The 17,119-nt window shown below is 34.5% G+C and overlaps 1 protein-coding gene across 1 annotated transcript in view; it reads left to right on the plus strand.

Annotated features, from left to right (window-relative positions):
* The window catches only part of LOC143247831 (gamma-aminobutyric acid receptor subunit beta-like), a 137,543-nt gene that overhangs the window by 55,438 nt on the left and 64,986 nt on the right, over window positions 1–17,119 (plus strand). The gene's annotated exons all lie outside the window — the stretch shown is intronic.

Raw genomic sequence — 17,119 nt, forward strand, 5'->3', positions numbered from 1 at the left:
AATGAAGGATATAGAGAATGAGTAAACACGACTGAATGAAGGATATAAAGAATGAGTAAACAGGACTGAATGAAGGATATGAAGAATGAGTAAACAGGACTGAATGAATGATATAAAGAATGAGTAAACACGACTGAATGAATGATATAAAGAATGAGTCAACAGGACTGAATGAAGGATATAAAGAATGAGTAAACAGCACTGAATGAAGGATATAAAGAATGAGTAAACAGGACTGAATGAAGGATATAAAGAATGAATAAACACGACTGAATGAAGGATATAAAGAATGAGTAAACAGGACTGAATGAATGATATAGAGAATGAGTAAACAGGACTGAATGAAGGATATAGAGAATGAGTAAACACGACTGAATGAATGATATAAAGAATGAGTAAATAGGACTGAATGAAGGATATAAAGAATGAATAAACACGAATGAATGAATGATATAAAGAATGAGTAAACACGATTGAATGAAGGATATAAAGAATGAGTAAACAGGACTGAATGAAGGATATAGAGAATGAGTCAACAGGACTGAATGAATGATATAAAGAATGAATAAACACGACTGAATGAAGGATATAAAGAATGAGTAAACAGGTCTGAATGAATGATATAGAGAATGAGTAAACAGGACTGAATAAATGATATAAAGAATGAGTCAACAGGACTGAATGAAGGATATAGAGAATGAATAAACTCGACTGAATGAAGGATATAAAGAATGAGTAAACAGGTCTGAATGAATGATATAGAGAATGAGTAAACAGGACTGAATGAATGATATAGAGAATGAGTAAACAGGACTGAATGAAGGATATAAAGAATGAGTAAACAGGACTGAATGAAGGATATAAAGAATGAGTAAACAGGACTGAATGAAGGATATAAAGAATGAGTAAACAGGTCTGAATGAAGGATATAAAGAATGAGACAACAGGACTGAATGAAGGATATAGAGAATGAGTAAACAGGACTGAATGAAGGATATAAAGAATGAGTAAACAGGACTGAATGAAGGATATAAAATATGACAAAACAGGACTGAATGAAGGATATAGAAGAATGAGTAAACACGACTGAATGAAGGATATAGAGAATGAGTAAACACGACTGAATGAATGATATAGAGAAATGAGTAAAACAGGACTGAATGAATGATATAGAAATGAGTAAACACGACTGAATGAATGATATAAAGAATGAGTAAACACGACTGAATGAATGATATAAAGAATGAGTAAACACGACTGAATGAAGGATATAGAGAATGAGTAAACACGACTGAATGAAGGATATGAAGAATGAGTAAAGAGGACTGAATGAAGGATATAGAGAATGAGTAAACACGACTGAATGAAGGATATATAGAATGAGTAAACAGGACTGAATGAAGGATATAGAGAATGAGTAAACAGGACTGAATGAATGATATAAAGAATGAGTAAACAGGACTGAATGAATGATATAAAGAATGAGTAAACAGGTCTGAATGAAGGATATATAGAATGAGTCAACAGGACTGAATGAAGGATATAAAGAATGAATAAACACGACTGAATGAATGATATAAAGAATGAGTAAACAGGACTGAATGAAGGATATAAAGAATGAGTAAATAGGACTGAATGAAGGATATAAAGAATGAGTAAATAGGACTGAATGAAGGATATAAAGAATGAGTAAACAGGACTGAATGAAGGATATAGAGAATGAGTAAACACGACTGAATGAAGGATATAAAGAATGAGTAAATAGGACTAAATGAATGAAATAGAGAATGAGTAAACAGGACTGAATGAAGGATATAGAGAATGAGTAAACAGGACTGAATGAAGGATATAGAGAATGAGTATACAGGACTGAATGAAGGATATAAAGAATGAGTAAACACGACTGAATGAATGATATAAAGAATGAGTAAACAGAACTGAATGAAGGATATAAAGAATGGGTAAACACGACTGAATGAATAATATAAAAATGAGTAAACAGGACTGAATGAAGGATATAGAGAATGAGTAAACACGACTGAATGAATGATATAAAGAAGGTAAATAGGACTAAATGAAGGATATAAAGAATGAATAAAACGACTGAATGAATGATATAAAGAATCAATAAACACGACTGAATGAATGATATAAAGAATGAGTAAACAGGACTGAATGAAGGATATAAAGAATGAGTAAACAGGACTGAATGAAGGATATAGAGAATGAGTAAACACGACTGAATGAATGATATAAAGAATGAGTAAACAGAACTGAATGAAGGATATAAAGAATGGGTAAACACGACTGAATGAATAATATAAAAATGAGTAAACAGGACTGAATGAAGGATATAGAGAATGAGTAAACACGACTGAATGAATGATATAAAGAATGGGTAAATAGGACTAAATGAAGGATATAAAGAATGAATAAACACGACTGAATGAATGATATAAAGAATCAATAAACACGACTGAATGAATGATATAAAGAATGAGTAAACAGGACTGAATGAAGGATATAAAGAATGAGTAAACAGGACTGAATGAAGGATATAGAGAATGAGTAAACACGACTGAATGAATGATATAGAGAATGAGTAAACACGACTGAATGAATGATATAAAGAATGAGTAAACACGACTGAATGAATGATATGAAGAATGAGTAAACAGGACTGAATGAATGATATAAAGAATGAGTAAACACGACTGAATGAAGGATATAGAGAATGAGTAAACAGGTCTGAATGAATGATATAGAGAATGAGTAAACAGGTCTGAATGAATGATATAAAGAATGAGTAAACAGAACTGAATGAAGGATATAAAGAATGAGTAAACAGGACTGAATGAAGGATATAGAGAATGAGTAAACAGGACTGAATGAAGGATATAAAGAATGAGTAAACACGACTGAATGAATGATATAAAGAATGAGTAAACAGAACTGAATGAAGGATATAAAGAATGAGTAAACACGACTGAATGAATAATATAAAAATGAGTAAACAGGACTGAATGAAGGATATAGAGAATGAGTAAACACGACTGAATGAATGATATAAAAGAATGGGTAAATAGGACTAAATGAAGGATATAAAGAATGAATAAACACGACTGAATGAAGATGATATAAAGAATCAATAAACACGACTGAATGAATGATATAAAGAATGAGTAAACAGGACTGAATGAAGGATATAAAGAATGAGTAAACAGGACTGAATGAAGGATATAGAGAATGAGTAAACACGACTGAATGAATGATATAAAGAATGAGTAAACAGAACTGAATGAAGGATATAAAGAATGGGTAAACACGACTGAATGAATAATATAAAAATGAGTAAACAGGACTGAATGAAGGATATAGAGAATGAGTAAACACGACTGAATGAATGATATAAAGAATGGGTAAATAGGACTAAATGAAGGATATAAAGAATGAATAAACACGACTGAATGAATGATATAAAGAATCAATAAACACGACTGAATGAATGATATAAAGAATGAGTAAACAGGACTGAATGAAGGATATAAAGAATGAGTAAACAGGACTGAATGAAGGATATAGAGAATGAGTAAACACGACTGAATGAATGATATAAAGAATGAGTAAACACGACTGAATGAATGATATGAAGAATGAGTAAACACGACTGAATGAAGGATATAGAGAATGAGTAAACAGGTCTGAATGAATGATATAGAGAATGAGTAAACAGGTCTGAATGAATGATATAAAGAATGAGTAAACAGAACTGAATGAAGGATATAAAGAATGAGTAAACAGGCTGAATGAATGATATAGAAAATGAGTAAACAGGACTGAATGAAGGATATAGAGAATGAGTAAACAGGTCTGAATGAATGATATAAAGAATGAGTAAACAGAACTGAATGAAGGATATAAAGAATGAGTAAACAGGACTGAATGAAGGATATAGAGAATGAGTAAACAGGACTGAATGAAGAATATAGAATGAGTAAAACAGGACTGAATGAAGGATATAGAGAATGAGTAAACACGACTGAATGAATGAAATAGAGAATGAGTAAACACGACTGAATGAATGAAATAGGGAATGAGTGAAGAGGACTGAATGAATGATATAAAGAATGAGTAAACACGATTGAATGAAGGATATAAAGAATGAGTAAACAGGACTGAATGAAGGATATAGAGAATGAGTAAACAGGACTGAATGAAGGATATAAAGAATGAGTAAACAGGACTGAATTAAGGATATAAAGAATGAGTAAACAGGACTGAATGAAGGATATAAAGAATGAGTAAACAGGACTGAATGAAGGATATAAAGAATGAGTAAACAGGACTGAATGAATGATATAAAGAATGAGTAAACAGACTGAATGAATGATATAAAGAATGAGTAAACAGGACTGAATGAAGGATATAAAGAATGAGTAAACAGGTCTGAATGAAAGATATAAAGAATGAGTAAACAGGACTGAATGAAGGATATAGAGAATGAGTAAACAGGACTGAATGAAGGATATAAAGAATGAGTAAACAGGACTGAATGAATGATATAGAGAATGAGTAAACAGGACTGAATGAATGATATAGAGAATGAGTAAACACGACTGAATGAATGATATAAAGAATGAGTAAACACGACTGAATGAATGATATAAAGAATGAGTAAACACGAATGAATGAAGGATATGGAGAATGAGTAAACACGACTGAATGAAGGATATAGAGAATGAGTAAACACGACTGAATGAAGGATATGTAGAATGAGTAAACAGGACTGAATGAAGGATATAGAGAATGAGTAAACAGGACTGAATGAATGATATAAAGAATGAGTAAACAGGTCTGAATGAAGGATATAAAGAATGAGTCAACAGGACTGAATGAAGGATATAGAGAATGAGTAAACACGACTGAATGAATGATATAAAGAATGAGTAAACACGACTGAATGAATGATATAAAGAATGAGTAAACACGACTGAATGAAGGATATAGAGAATGAGTAAACACGACTGAATGAAGGATATAAAGAATGAGTAAACAGGACTGAATGAAGGATATAGAGAATGAGTAAACACGACTGAATGAAGGATATGTAGAATGAGTAAACAGGACTGAATGAAGGATATAGAGAATGAGTAAACAGGACTGAATGAATGATATAAAGAATTAGTAAACACGACTGAATGAATGATATAAAGAATGAGTAAACAGGACTGAATGAATGATATAGAGAATGAGTAAACACGACTGAATGAATGATATAAAGAATGAGTAAACACGACTGAATGAATGATATAAAGAATGAGTAAACAGGACTGAATGAAGGATATAGAGAATGAGTAAACAGGACTGAATGAATGATATAAAGAATGAGTAAACACGACTGAATGAAGGATATAGAGAATGAGTAAACAGGTCTGAATGAATGATATAGAGAATGAGTAAACAGGACTGAATGAATGATATAGAGAATGAGTAAACACGACTGAATGAATGAAATAGAGAATGAGTAAACACGACTGAATGAATGATATAAAGAATGAGTAAACAGGACTGAATGAAGGATATAAAGAATGAGTAAACAGGTCTGAATGAAGGATATAAAGAATGAGTCAACAGGACTGAATGAAGGATATAGAGAATGAGTAAACACGACTGAATGAATGATATAGAGAATGAGTAAACAGGACTGAATGAATGATATAAAGAATGAGTAAACAGGTCTGAATGAAGGATATAAAGAATGAGTCAACAGGACTGAATGAAGGATATAGAGAATGAGTAAACACGACTGAATGAATGATATAGAGAATGAGTAAACAGGACTGAATGAATGATATAGAGAATGAGTAAACACGACTGAATGAATGATATAAAGAATGAGTAAACACGACTGAATGAATGATATAGAGAATGAGTAAAGACGACTGAATGAAGGATATAAAGAATGAGTAAACAGGACTGAATGAATGATATAAAGAATGAGTAAACACGACTTAATGAATGATATAGAGAATGAGTAAACACGACTGAATGAATGATATAGAGAATGAGTAAACAGGACTGAATGAATGATATAGAGAATGAGTAAACACGTCTGAATGAATGATATAAAGAATGAGTAATCACGACTGAATGAATGATATAGAGAATGAGTAAACAGGACTGAATGTAGGGTATAAAAAGTGAGAGGTCGACAGAAAATGTTAAAATTATAAATCATCGGATTCAAGGTTTAAAAGCAAAAGGTAATGATACGTTTTTTTAGAGACAGAAGTTTTAGAAATGTCACGAACAATAGTGAATATGAGATAGGCGTCTATATAGTGTACACGTGGTAAACATTATAAAAACACTTTATCATCAGTGTTCACTTCACAGATATGTTACCTTATATAGTGGTAATAAGAACGTGGCCTTACCAGATGTTTCATCTTATATAGTGGTAATAAGAGTGGTATCTTATAATAATGTGGAGTTACAGTGTCACCTTGTGATGGCCTTACCAGAATCACGGTGACTTACACGATATATTAGTTGTAATGTGGTAATAAGCACGGTGACTTACCAGATATGTTAGTTGGAATGTGGTAATAAGCACGGTGACTTACCAGATATGATAGTTGTAATGTGGTAATAAGGACGTTGACTTACCAGTTAGTTGTAATAATGTAAGGACGTTGACTTACCAGATATATGTTAGTTGTAATGTGGTAATAAGGACGTTGACTTACCAGATGTGATAATGAAAACGTAGTTGTAACGAGGTTACCAGGTGATTACCAGATATGTTATAAGGAGTGTATGTAATCACGGTGACTTACACGATATATTAGTTGTAATGTGGTAATAAGCACGGTGACTTACCAGATATGTTAGTTGACTTACCAGAATGTGGTAGGTAATAAGCACGTTGACTTACCAGATATGATAGTTGTAAGTTAGTGGTAATAAGCACGGTGACTTACCAGATATGTTAGTTGTAATGTGGTAATAAGCACGGTGACTTACCAGATATGTTAGTTGTAATGTGGTAATAAGGACGTTGACTTACCAGATATGTTAGTTGTAATGTGGTAATAAGGACGTTGACTTACCAGATATGTTAGTTGTAACGAGGTAATAAGCACGGTGACTTACCAGATATGTTAGTTGTAACGAGGTAATAAGCACGTTGACTTACCAGATATGTTAGTTGTAATGTGGTAATAAGCACGTTGACTTACCAGATTAGTTAGTTGTAATGTGGTAATAAGCACGTTGACTTACCAGATTAGTTAGTTGTAATGTGGTAATAAGCACGGTGACTTACCAGATATGTTAGTTGTAATGTGGTAATAAGCACGGTGAGTTACCAGATATGTTAGTTGTAATGAGGTAATAAGCACGAGGAAATAGAAGATCACATATTTCTCATCTCGTAATGTGACAGTAAGCTTGAGGAATCACCAGATATATTATCTCATCTCGTAATGTGACAGTAAGCTTGAGGAATCACCAGATATATTATCTCATCTCGTAATGTGACAGTAAGCTTGAGGAATCACCAGATATATTATCTCATCTCGTAATGTGACAGTAAGCTTGAGGAATCACCAGATATATTATCTCATCTCGTAATGTGACAGTAAGCTTGAGGAATCATCAGGTATATTATCTCATCTCGTAATGTGACAGTAAGCTTGAGGAATCACCAGATATATTATCTCATCTCGTAATGTGACAGTAAGCTTGAGGAATCACCAGATATATTATCTCATCTCGTAATGTGACAGTAAGCTTGAGGAATCACCAGATATATTATCTCATCTCGTAATGTGACAGTAAGCTTGAGGAATCACCAGATATATTATCTCATCAAGTAATGTGACAATAAGCTTGATGAATCATCAGGTATATTATCTCATCTCGTAATGTGATAGTAAGCTTGAGGAATCACCAGATATATTATCTCATCTCGTAATGTGACAGTAAGCTTGAGGAATTACCAGATATATTATCTCGTAATGTGACAGTAAGCTTGAGGAATTACCAGATATATTATCTCGTAATGTGACAGTAAGCTTGAGGAATCACCAGATATATTATCTCATCTCGTAATGTGACAGTAAGCTTGAGTAATTACCAGATATATTATCTCATCTCGTAATGTGATAGTAAGCTTGAGTAATTACCGGATATAGTATCTCATCTCGTAATGTGACAGTAAGCTTGAGGAATCACCAGATATATTATCACATCTTGTAATGTGACAGTAAGCTTGAGGAATCACCAGATATATTTTCTCATCTCGTAATGTGACAGTAAGCTTGAGTAATTACCAGATATATTATTTCATCTCGTAATGTGATAGTAAGCTTGAGTAATTACCAGATATATTATCTCATCTCGTAATGTGACAGTAAGCTTGAGGAATCATCAGGTATATTGTCTCATCTCGTAATGTGACAGTGAGCTTGAGGAATTACCAGATATATTATCTCATCTCGTAATGTGATAGTAAGCTTGAGGAATTACCAGATATATTACCTCATTTCGTAATGTGGTAATAAGCACTTGGACTTACTGGATGTGTTGCCTCACACTGAAAAATAAACAGGAAAGTTTACTTATGCTAACTTATTTTGTCAAGTAAACATAAGTCTTATCGGTAGACAATAATGTATATAACAGCATATATTCAAATCAACTATTCCTAGTGTTACAGTTAATGGTTTAACTACGTGTGTTTATAATTCAGCTCTACCATATATATTGTTTATACCGAGAGTTATGCTCGGTGGATCATTTTGTATACTCTCGAGCATGCTTGTTTCGATCCACGAAACTGATTTACTTCGACAGAGAATTTCCAAGTGGCTTTTTATCGATTTCGTTTTCCGGTTTTCTAACAAAAATAGTGCTAACTGCTTTATTGAAACAGCAACTAGGAAGCATAACTTTAATAAATGCTGTTCTCAGCTTCCTGACTGAAATGAATTCAAACAGTTGAGAATTCATGGAAACTTGTAGTAATGTTGTTAGTCATTGTGTTACCTCTAGTATACTTATGATTTAATATATCATCCTTATGTTTGGGACGTTATAAATATCTAATTAGTAGATTTTAGATATCATGCTTTATGGTTTCGTAGCAAGGAACAACAGCGCCACCAGCGAAGATATGTATAGGTATACTTTCGTATAATGCTTTCTAGTGGACTCGAGCCTTTAAATGCCGGGTTTCGATACTCTTGGTGGGCACAGCACAGATAGCACATTGTGTAGAATATTCATATAATAACAGTGGTTGGGTTACTTTCTGGTTTATTTATATTTTGTTGAACAAATACTGAAATGCAACAACAGTACTTTTAAACATTATTGGTTGTAGTACATTCTGCATTATCTTAGCTGTTACCTCAACCCACAGTGTCTTCTAGACTTTGTACAACTATGTAACAGGTTCTACGAGGCGGGTGTCTAAACATAAATTATAATTAATAATAAGTAGTTTCAAACCACAAAGTCATTCACGGGTTCTCTGTCATCAGTTGAGTATATTCAGGGTTTTACGCGATGAAACAGAATGGCTGAACTTACTGACTATTTCGAATTTAATACAAAGCTACTCAGTGGGCTATCTGTGCTCTGCCCACCACGTACATCGAAACTTCTTTCTACCGATGCGATTCCGCAGATATGCCGCTGTGCCACTGGTGGTGGTGGTGGTGGTAGGGAGTGAAGTGTACTGTGGGTTAGATTTGTTGTTGCTTAGCAACATAAAACGTGAATGGTTCTCGAATGTTCTTAGTTTTGCAGATTTTCTAAGCTGTAACGTGGGAGGTTCTGTACCTTCATTGAATTTTAATCAGAACTGTCTCCAGTAGACTTGTGTTGGGTGGGGTAAATAAAGTACACGGTCGTCTTTTAATGTAGGACAACTGTGGTTCTGGTACAGTGTTTTACAGTGGAGAAGGATATGGATAACTGTGGTTCTGGTACAGTGTTTTACAGTGGAGAAGAATATGGATAACTGTGGTTCTGGTACAGTGTTTTACAGTGGAGAAGGATATGGATAACTGTGGTTCTGGTACAGTGTTTTACAGTGGAGAAGGATATGGATAACAGTGGCTCTGGTACAGTGTTTTACAGTGGACAAGGATATGGACAACTGTGGTTCTGGTACAGTGTTTTACAGTGGAGAAGGATATGGATAACTGTGGTCCTGGTACAGTGTTTTACAGTGGAGAAGGATATGGACAACTGTGGTTCTGGTACAGTGTTTTACAGTGGAGAAGGATATGGATAACTGTGGTTCTGGTACAGTGTTTTACAGTGGAGAAGAATATGGACAACTGTGGTTTTGGTACAGTGTTTTACAGTGGAGAAGGATATGGATAACTGTGGTTCTGGTACAGTGTTTTACAGTGGAGAAGAATATGGACAACTGTGGTTCTGGTACAGTGTTTTACAGTGGAGAAGGATATGGATAACTGTGGTTCTGGTACAGTGTTTTACAGTGGAGAAGGATATGGATAACTGTGGTTCTGGTACAGTGTTTTACAGTGGAGAAGAATATGGACAACTGTGGTTCTGGTACAGTGTTTTACAGTGGAGAAGGATATGGATAACTGTGGTTCTGGTACAATGTTTTACAGTGGAGAAGGATATGGATAACTGTGGTTCTGGTACAGTGTTTTACAGTGGAGAAGGATATGGATAACTGTGGTTCTGGTACAGTGTTTTACAGTGGAGAAGAATATGGACAACTGTGGTTCTGGGACAGTGTTTTACAGTGGAGAAAAATATGGACAACTGTGGTTCTGGTACAGTGTTTTACAGTGGAGAAGGATATGGATAACTGTTGTTCTGGTACAGTGTTTACAGTTGATACGTATATAGATAAGTATGGCTCTAGTACAATGTTTTACAGTAAAGATGGATATAGTTAACTGTGATTATGGTACATTGTCGTGCTTATATATGTTTTACAGTGAAAAAGGCAGTAGGATGTGTCACACCTGAATGTTATATTACGTGACGTGAGTATAAATTTGTAAATATCTACCACGTGATGTGAGTAGACACATGTAAATATTACCACGTGACGTGAGTTTGAAACCTGTGAGGTAGAGGAAAATCAGCAGGGTATTAATAATGTGGAATGTTTAAAACTTGTTTTAGTTATTCTAATTCTTTTATTCATCAGGTGGAATAAAACATGATCTTGAAATGTTTATATATATTTACATCTTTTATTAGACGAGTTTACGAAGTTCAGTTACACAATACCATATCTCAATAATTAGACGAGTTTACGAAGTTCAGTTACACAATACCATACCTCAATAATTAGACGAGTTTACGAAGTTCAGTTACACAATGCCATACCTCAATAATTAGACGAGTTTACGAAGTTCAGTTACACAATGCCATACCTCAATAATTAGACGAGTTTACGAGGTTCAGTTACACAATGCCATACCTCAATAATTAGACGAGTTTACGAGGCTCAGTTACACAATGCCATACCTCAATAATTAGACGAGTTTACGAAGTTCAGTTACACAATGCCATACCTCAATAATTAGACGAGTTTAGGAGGTTCAGTTACACAATGCCATACCTCAATAATTAGACGAGTTTACGAGGTTCAGTTACACAATGCCATACCTCAATAATTAGACGAGTTTACGAGGTTCAGTTACACAATGCCATACCTCAATAATTAGACGAGTTTACGAGGTTCAGTTACACAATGCCATACCTCAATAATTAGACGAGTTTACGAAGTTCAGTTACACAATACCATACCTCAATAATTAGACGAGTTTACGAGGTTCAGTTACACAATACCATACCTCAATAATTAGACGAGTTTACGACGATCATATTTTGTTTAAAATGTAAGTCAAGTCCGCACATCCCGAAATATTTGGGTTTATACTTCACGTACTTCCAACATTTAAAATTAAATGTGGCATGACCTGTAGCTCAGTATGTTGTATGGTGAACCCACCCATCTCTCATTTAATGGCTAAGCGATATATCTCCAGGCTTAAAACGCTAACAACTGGGATTCGATTTCACAAAACAAGTCGTAAGTTAATGTTATAAACTTTATTCATTCCTAACCCTTTAAGCATTAACACTTTAGATAAGATATTGGGTTATTTGAAAATATCATCCCCCTAAAACACAAAAACAACAAAACTAATACAACATAAAATATTAAAAAAAAACATGTTTGTATATAATGTTTGTGTTTCTCCCAAAGAGTTTCTAATCCCTTTATAAAATATTTATTTGGTATTTTTATTGTATTTAAATTAGAGGGGAACATAACGTAACCAAGTACATAAGATAAGTTAGGTTTAAGAAAGACAACAATGTACATAAAAGTTAGGGTTAAGAAACGCAATAAGTATGTGAAATAAATTACGGTTAAGAATTGCGATCAAGTGTATAAGATACGTTAGGGTTAAGAAATGCAATCACGTTTTTATGATACGTTAGGGTTAAGAGCTCTCTTTGTTGAGCAGACATGTATATCGATCAAATGAACGCGTACATCATTCTGCAGAACGTGGTTGTTTTGTGATGTATTTTGTCTAGACATTTAAATTCTATAGTAAGTACATTGTGAATGTTTTCAGGCTTAAAATCAATAATAATTTTCATATCACGCGGTATTTCAATAGCACGTTTAACCACAGTTTATAGCATGCGTTACTTAGCAACAAATTCTGATGTTTCTTTTAAAAAAATATTAAATACGTATAATATTTTTCGAATGGGAAATAGTTTTAGTAACCGCCTGTCATTCCAAACAGATCGATGTTTTGACGTACAACGTGTGTTTGTTACTAACTCGTAGACTGTCAGGTCAGCGTGGGATTAGTTAAGATAACTATTAGTCTAATCGGTTTAGAGAGAAGTCGAGCTTGAACCCCTGTAACATGAATAAGAAATCTTAAAATAGAACATACAAATAGTACGGACGTACTGTATGTGGCCCCATACACATGCATATGTTATGCAGTTTTATCTACGAATACGATGAGTTGTAGTTGCCATGGTGACATCTACACTTTTTAAACAAACGAGCTGTTGGGTAAAATTCTGGAATGAATACTTGTAATTAGAAGACAAGCTTTATGACTTCTTTTGGTGAGATAGTATGGGAAAGTTGTTTTTGTAAGTAGTACTCGAGGAAGAAATTGTCTTATTACTGGGAGTAAGGTGATTTATATCGCGTCACATTTCTTATCGCTTGTGGAGACAGCCTTATAGCTAGCCCATGGTTCGGAACTTGTTTTAATAAAATAGTGTGTATATAATGTTACACCTATTACTCAGTAATGTGAAAGTCCACTTTGGTTAGAAGTTCTTTTATTACCGGGTTTAGTGAGGTGGTTTGTATGACGTCACACCCTTTACATGTATCAGAACTCTTGTTTTATTTCTTCATTGTAGTTTCCAGAACTCTGAGCGAGTCTCCCGGTGGGATAATGGAAATCTCTGAAAGCTTTTCCTATATTAAAGTATCTTCTTTGTTCTCGGTTACAGCACACTTTAATCATATCTGTTCAGTAGGATGGAATTTCGCTCAGAGGGGGTTCGAGTTTCTCTCCGTCGGCTCAACGATTATGTAGTTACATCTAGATAAAGCTTGTGTAATTCGATTTTAGTTTCTTTTGGTGTGCCCAGTTTTATACTTGAGGGGTAAAAACATTTAAAACTAAACAAACGATGTTTAGTGAATAAATGGTGAACCTATAACAAAGCAGATACTGGAATAATTTAATCAGAGTGACTTCTACAAATGTGCCCAACTCCTTGTAATAAATAAACAACACATAAATGTGCTTATAAGTTGGTATGGTTTTCCAACTTTCTGTATGACCAAGATGACGTCAGAAATGTGTAATACCTTTTATCACTAACGTACACTTTAGATGCAGTTTGCTCTGCCATTAATCTAGAAACAGTAAATGTTTACTTACTTTATATCGGATATGATCATCCAGTGGGACAGCTGTAAGTTTTCGTACTTAGGTGGCTAAAGTTCTAGGTTCGATTCTTCACGGTGAACACATCTGAAAGCCTAACGTGGCTTTGTTCTAAACAAAAACGAACAAATATTTCTACTCAAGCGAAATATTCTACAGTTTTCTAACCTCCGTATTATTTCTGACTAGAGTGACCTAAGATAACGTTAAATTGTTTCCTTACCATTCACGTAATTGTTATACTGTGAAGTATTACAGTCCCTCTCACAGGTAATATGATTCTTATAACATGATGGCTTTTTAATGCCCTCACTAGTGCAGCGGTATGTCGTCGGATTTACAACGCTAAAATCAGGGGTTCGATATCCCTCGGTGGGCTCAGCAGATAGCCCGATGTGGCTTTGCTATAAGAAAACACTTTTTTTTGTGTGTCATCGTTCATAGCAGGATGATAAGTACTAGTTCTCGTCCGATCCCCCAGTTCTCGTCCGATCCCCTAACCAACGTCGGGCCGGTCAGTACTTGGGAGGGTGACCACCTGGAAATATCGGGTGATAATGACATTTTTATAGTCTTAAGGCGTGCGACTCGTAATCTGAGGGTCGCGGGTTCGCATCCCCGTCACACCAAACATGCTCGCCCTTTCAGCCGTGGGGGCGTTATAATGTGCGGTCAATCTTACTATTCGGTGGTAAAAGAGTAGACCGAGAGTTGGCGGTGGGTGGTGATGACTAGCTGCCTTCCCTGTAGTCTTACACTGCTAAATTAGGGACGGCTAGCACATATAGCCCTCGAGTATCTTTGTGCGAAATTCAAAAAATAAACAGGTTTTTAACTTTGGTATTATTGATGGATATATTATTGTTGTTTGTTTTATAATTTATTATTGTTGTATTAGCATGGTTATTATTTAGTTACGAATGATAAAGCAAACTGTTTTCTACTCATGTTATAATCTGATTATTTTCAATTAGAACATATGGCAGTTTGTAACCTGTAATAAAGTTTATGGAAAATGGTAGTGATCTACACATGGGATTCAAACGGGATCATTTACCAACACTAGTGATATACACACGGAATTAAAACGGGATCATTTACCAACAGTAGTGATCTACACATGGGATTCAAACGGGATCATTTACCACCAGTAGTAATATACACACGGAATTAAAACGGGATCATTTACCAACAGTAGTGATCTACACATGGAATTAAAACGGGATCATTTACCAACAGTAGTGATCTACACATGGAATTAAAACGGAATCATTTACCAACAGTAGTGATCTACACATGGAATTAAAACGGTATGGTTTACTAACAGTAGTGACCTACACATGGGATTAAAACGGGATCATTTACCAACAGTAGTGATCTACACATGGAATTAAAACGGGATCATTTACCAACAGTAGTGATCTACACATGGAATTAAAACGGTATGGTTTACTAACAGTAGTGACCTACACATGGGATTAAAACGGGATCATTTACCAACAGTAGTGATCTACTCATGGAATTAAAACGGGATCAATTACTAACAGTAGTGACCTACACATGGGATTAAAACGGGATCGTTTACCAACAGTAGTGATCTACACATGGAATTAAAACGGGATCATTTACCAACAGTAGTGATCTACACATGGGATTCAAACGGGATGATTTACCAACAGTAGTAATATACACACGGAATTAAAACGGGATCATTTACCAACAGTAGTGATCTACACATGGAATTAAAACGGGATCATTTACCAACAGTAGTGATCTACACATGGAATTAAAACGGTATGGTTTACTAACAGTAGTGACCTACACATGGGATTAAAACGGGATCATTTACCAACAGTAGTGACCTACACATGGGATTAAAACGGGATCGTTTACCAACAGTAGTGATCTACACATGGAATTAAAACGGGATCGTTTACCAACAGTAGTGATCTACACATGGAATTAAAACGGGATCATTTACCAACAGTAGTGATCTACACATGGAATTAAAACGGGATCATTTACCAACAGTAGTGATCTGCACATGGAATTAAAACGGAATCATTTACCAACAGTAGTGATCTACACATGGAATTAAAACGGGATCATTTACTAACAGTAGTGATCTACACATGAAATTAAAACGGGATCATTTACCAACAGTAGTGATCTACACATGAAATTAAAACGGGATCATTTACCAACAGTAGTGATCTACACATGAAATTAAAACGGGATCATTTACCAACAGTAGTGATCTACACATGGAATTAAAACGGGATCATTTACCAACAGTAGTGATCTACACATGAAATTAAAACGGGATCATTTACCAACAGTAGTGATCTACACATGGAATTAAAACAGTATGGCTTACTAACAGTAGTGACTTACACATGGGATTAAAACGGGATCGTTTACTAATAGACATGATCTACACATGGGATTAAAACGGGATCGTTTACTAATAGACATGATCTACACATGGAATTCAAACGGGATCGTTTACTAATAGACATGATCTACACATGGGATTAAAACGGGATCGTTTACTAATAGACATGATCTACACATGGAATTCAAACGGGATCGTTTACCACCGGAGATCTCTTTACAATTATAGAGTTTATTATATTATACCTCTACAAAGTGCATGATTTCTTAACGTATGAGGATTATTTGTCTAATAGTGGTTATATTACATCTGCCGGATATCTAACTAAAGGATGGCATATAATTTTTATGATTTAGTTTTTCTCTAGGGTTTTCCAGACTTCCGAATTTCTTTTCTTAAAGTAAATTGTGTCTTCAGTGGTTGTAGCCGTATCTAAGTTAAATGTTTTGTTTATATTAGGGCTAAGTTTAACCTTTTCCGTAATACACTTTCTTAACGTTTTTTACTACACTATGTAAATATCTTCTTGATTATAGGGCAAAAATGTATTGAATTTACGTGAATTTTCTTAGTGAATCATTAGGTATGAAGTTTTGTGTTGTGGGTTGCCTATATTCAGGCTCAACGTTATTCTTCTGTGTATTTATATTTCTTGTAATGTTATACAAAGTTACGAGCAATATTTGAAGCCAAACTGGGCACAGACCTCAAAGGA

This window comes from Tachypleus tridentatus, chromosome 3 (genome assembly GCF_004210375.1).
Source record: "Tachypleus tridentatus isolate NWPU-2018 chromosome 3, ASM421037v1, whole genome shotgun sequence".
Classification (NCBI taxonomy): domain Eukaryota; kingdom Metazoa; phylum Arthropoda; class Merostomata; order Xiphosura; family Limulidae; genus Tachypleus; species Tachypleus tridentatus.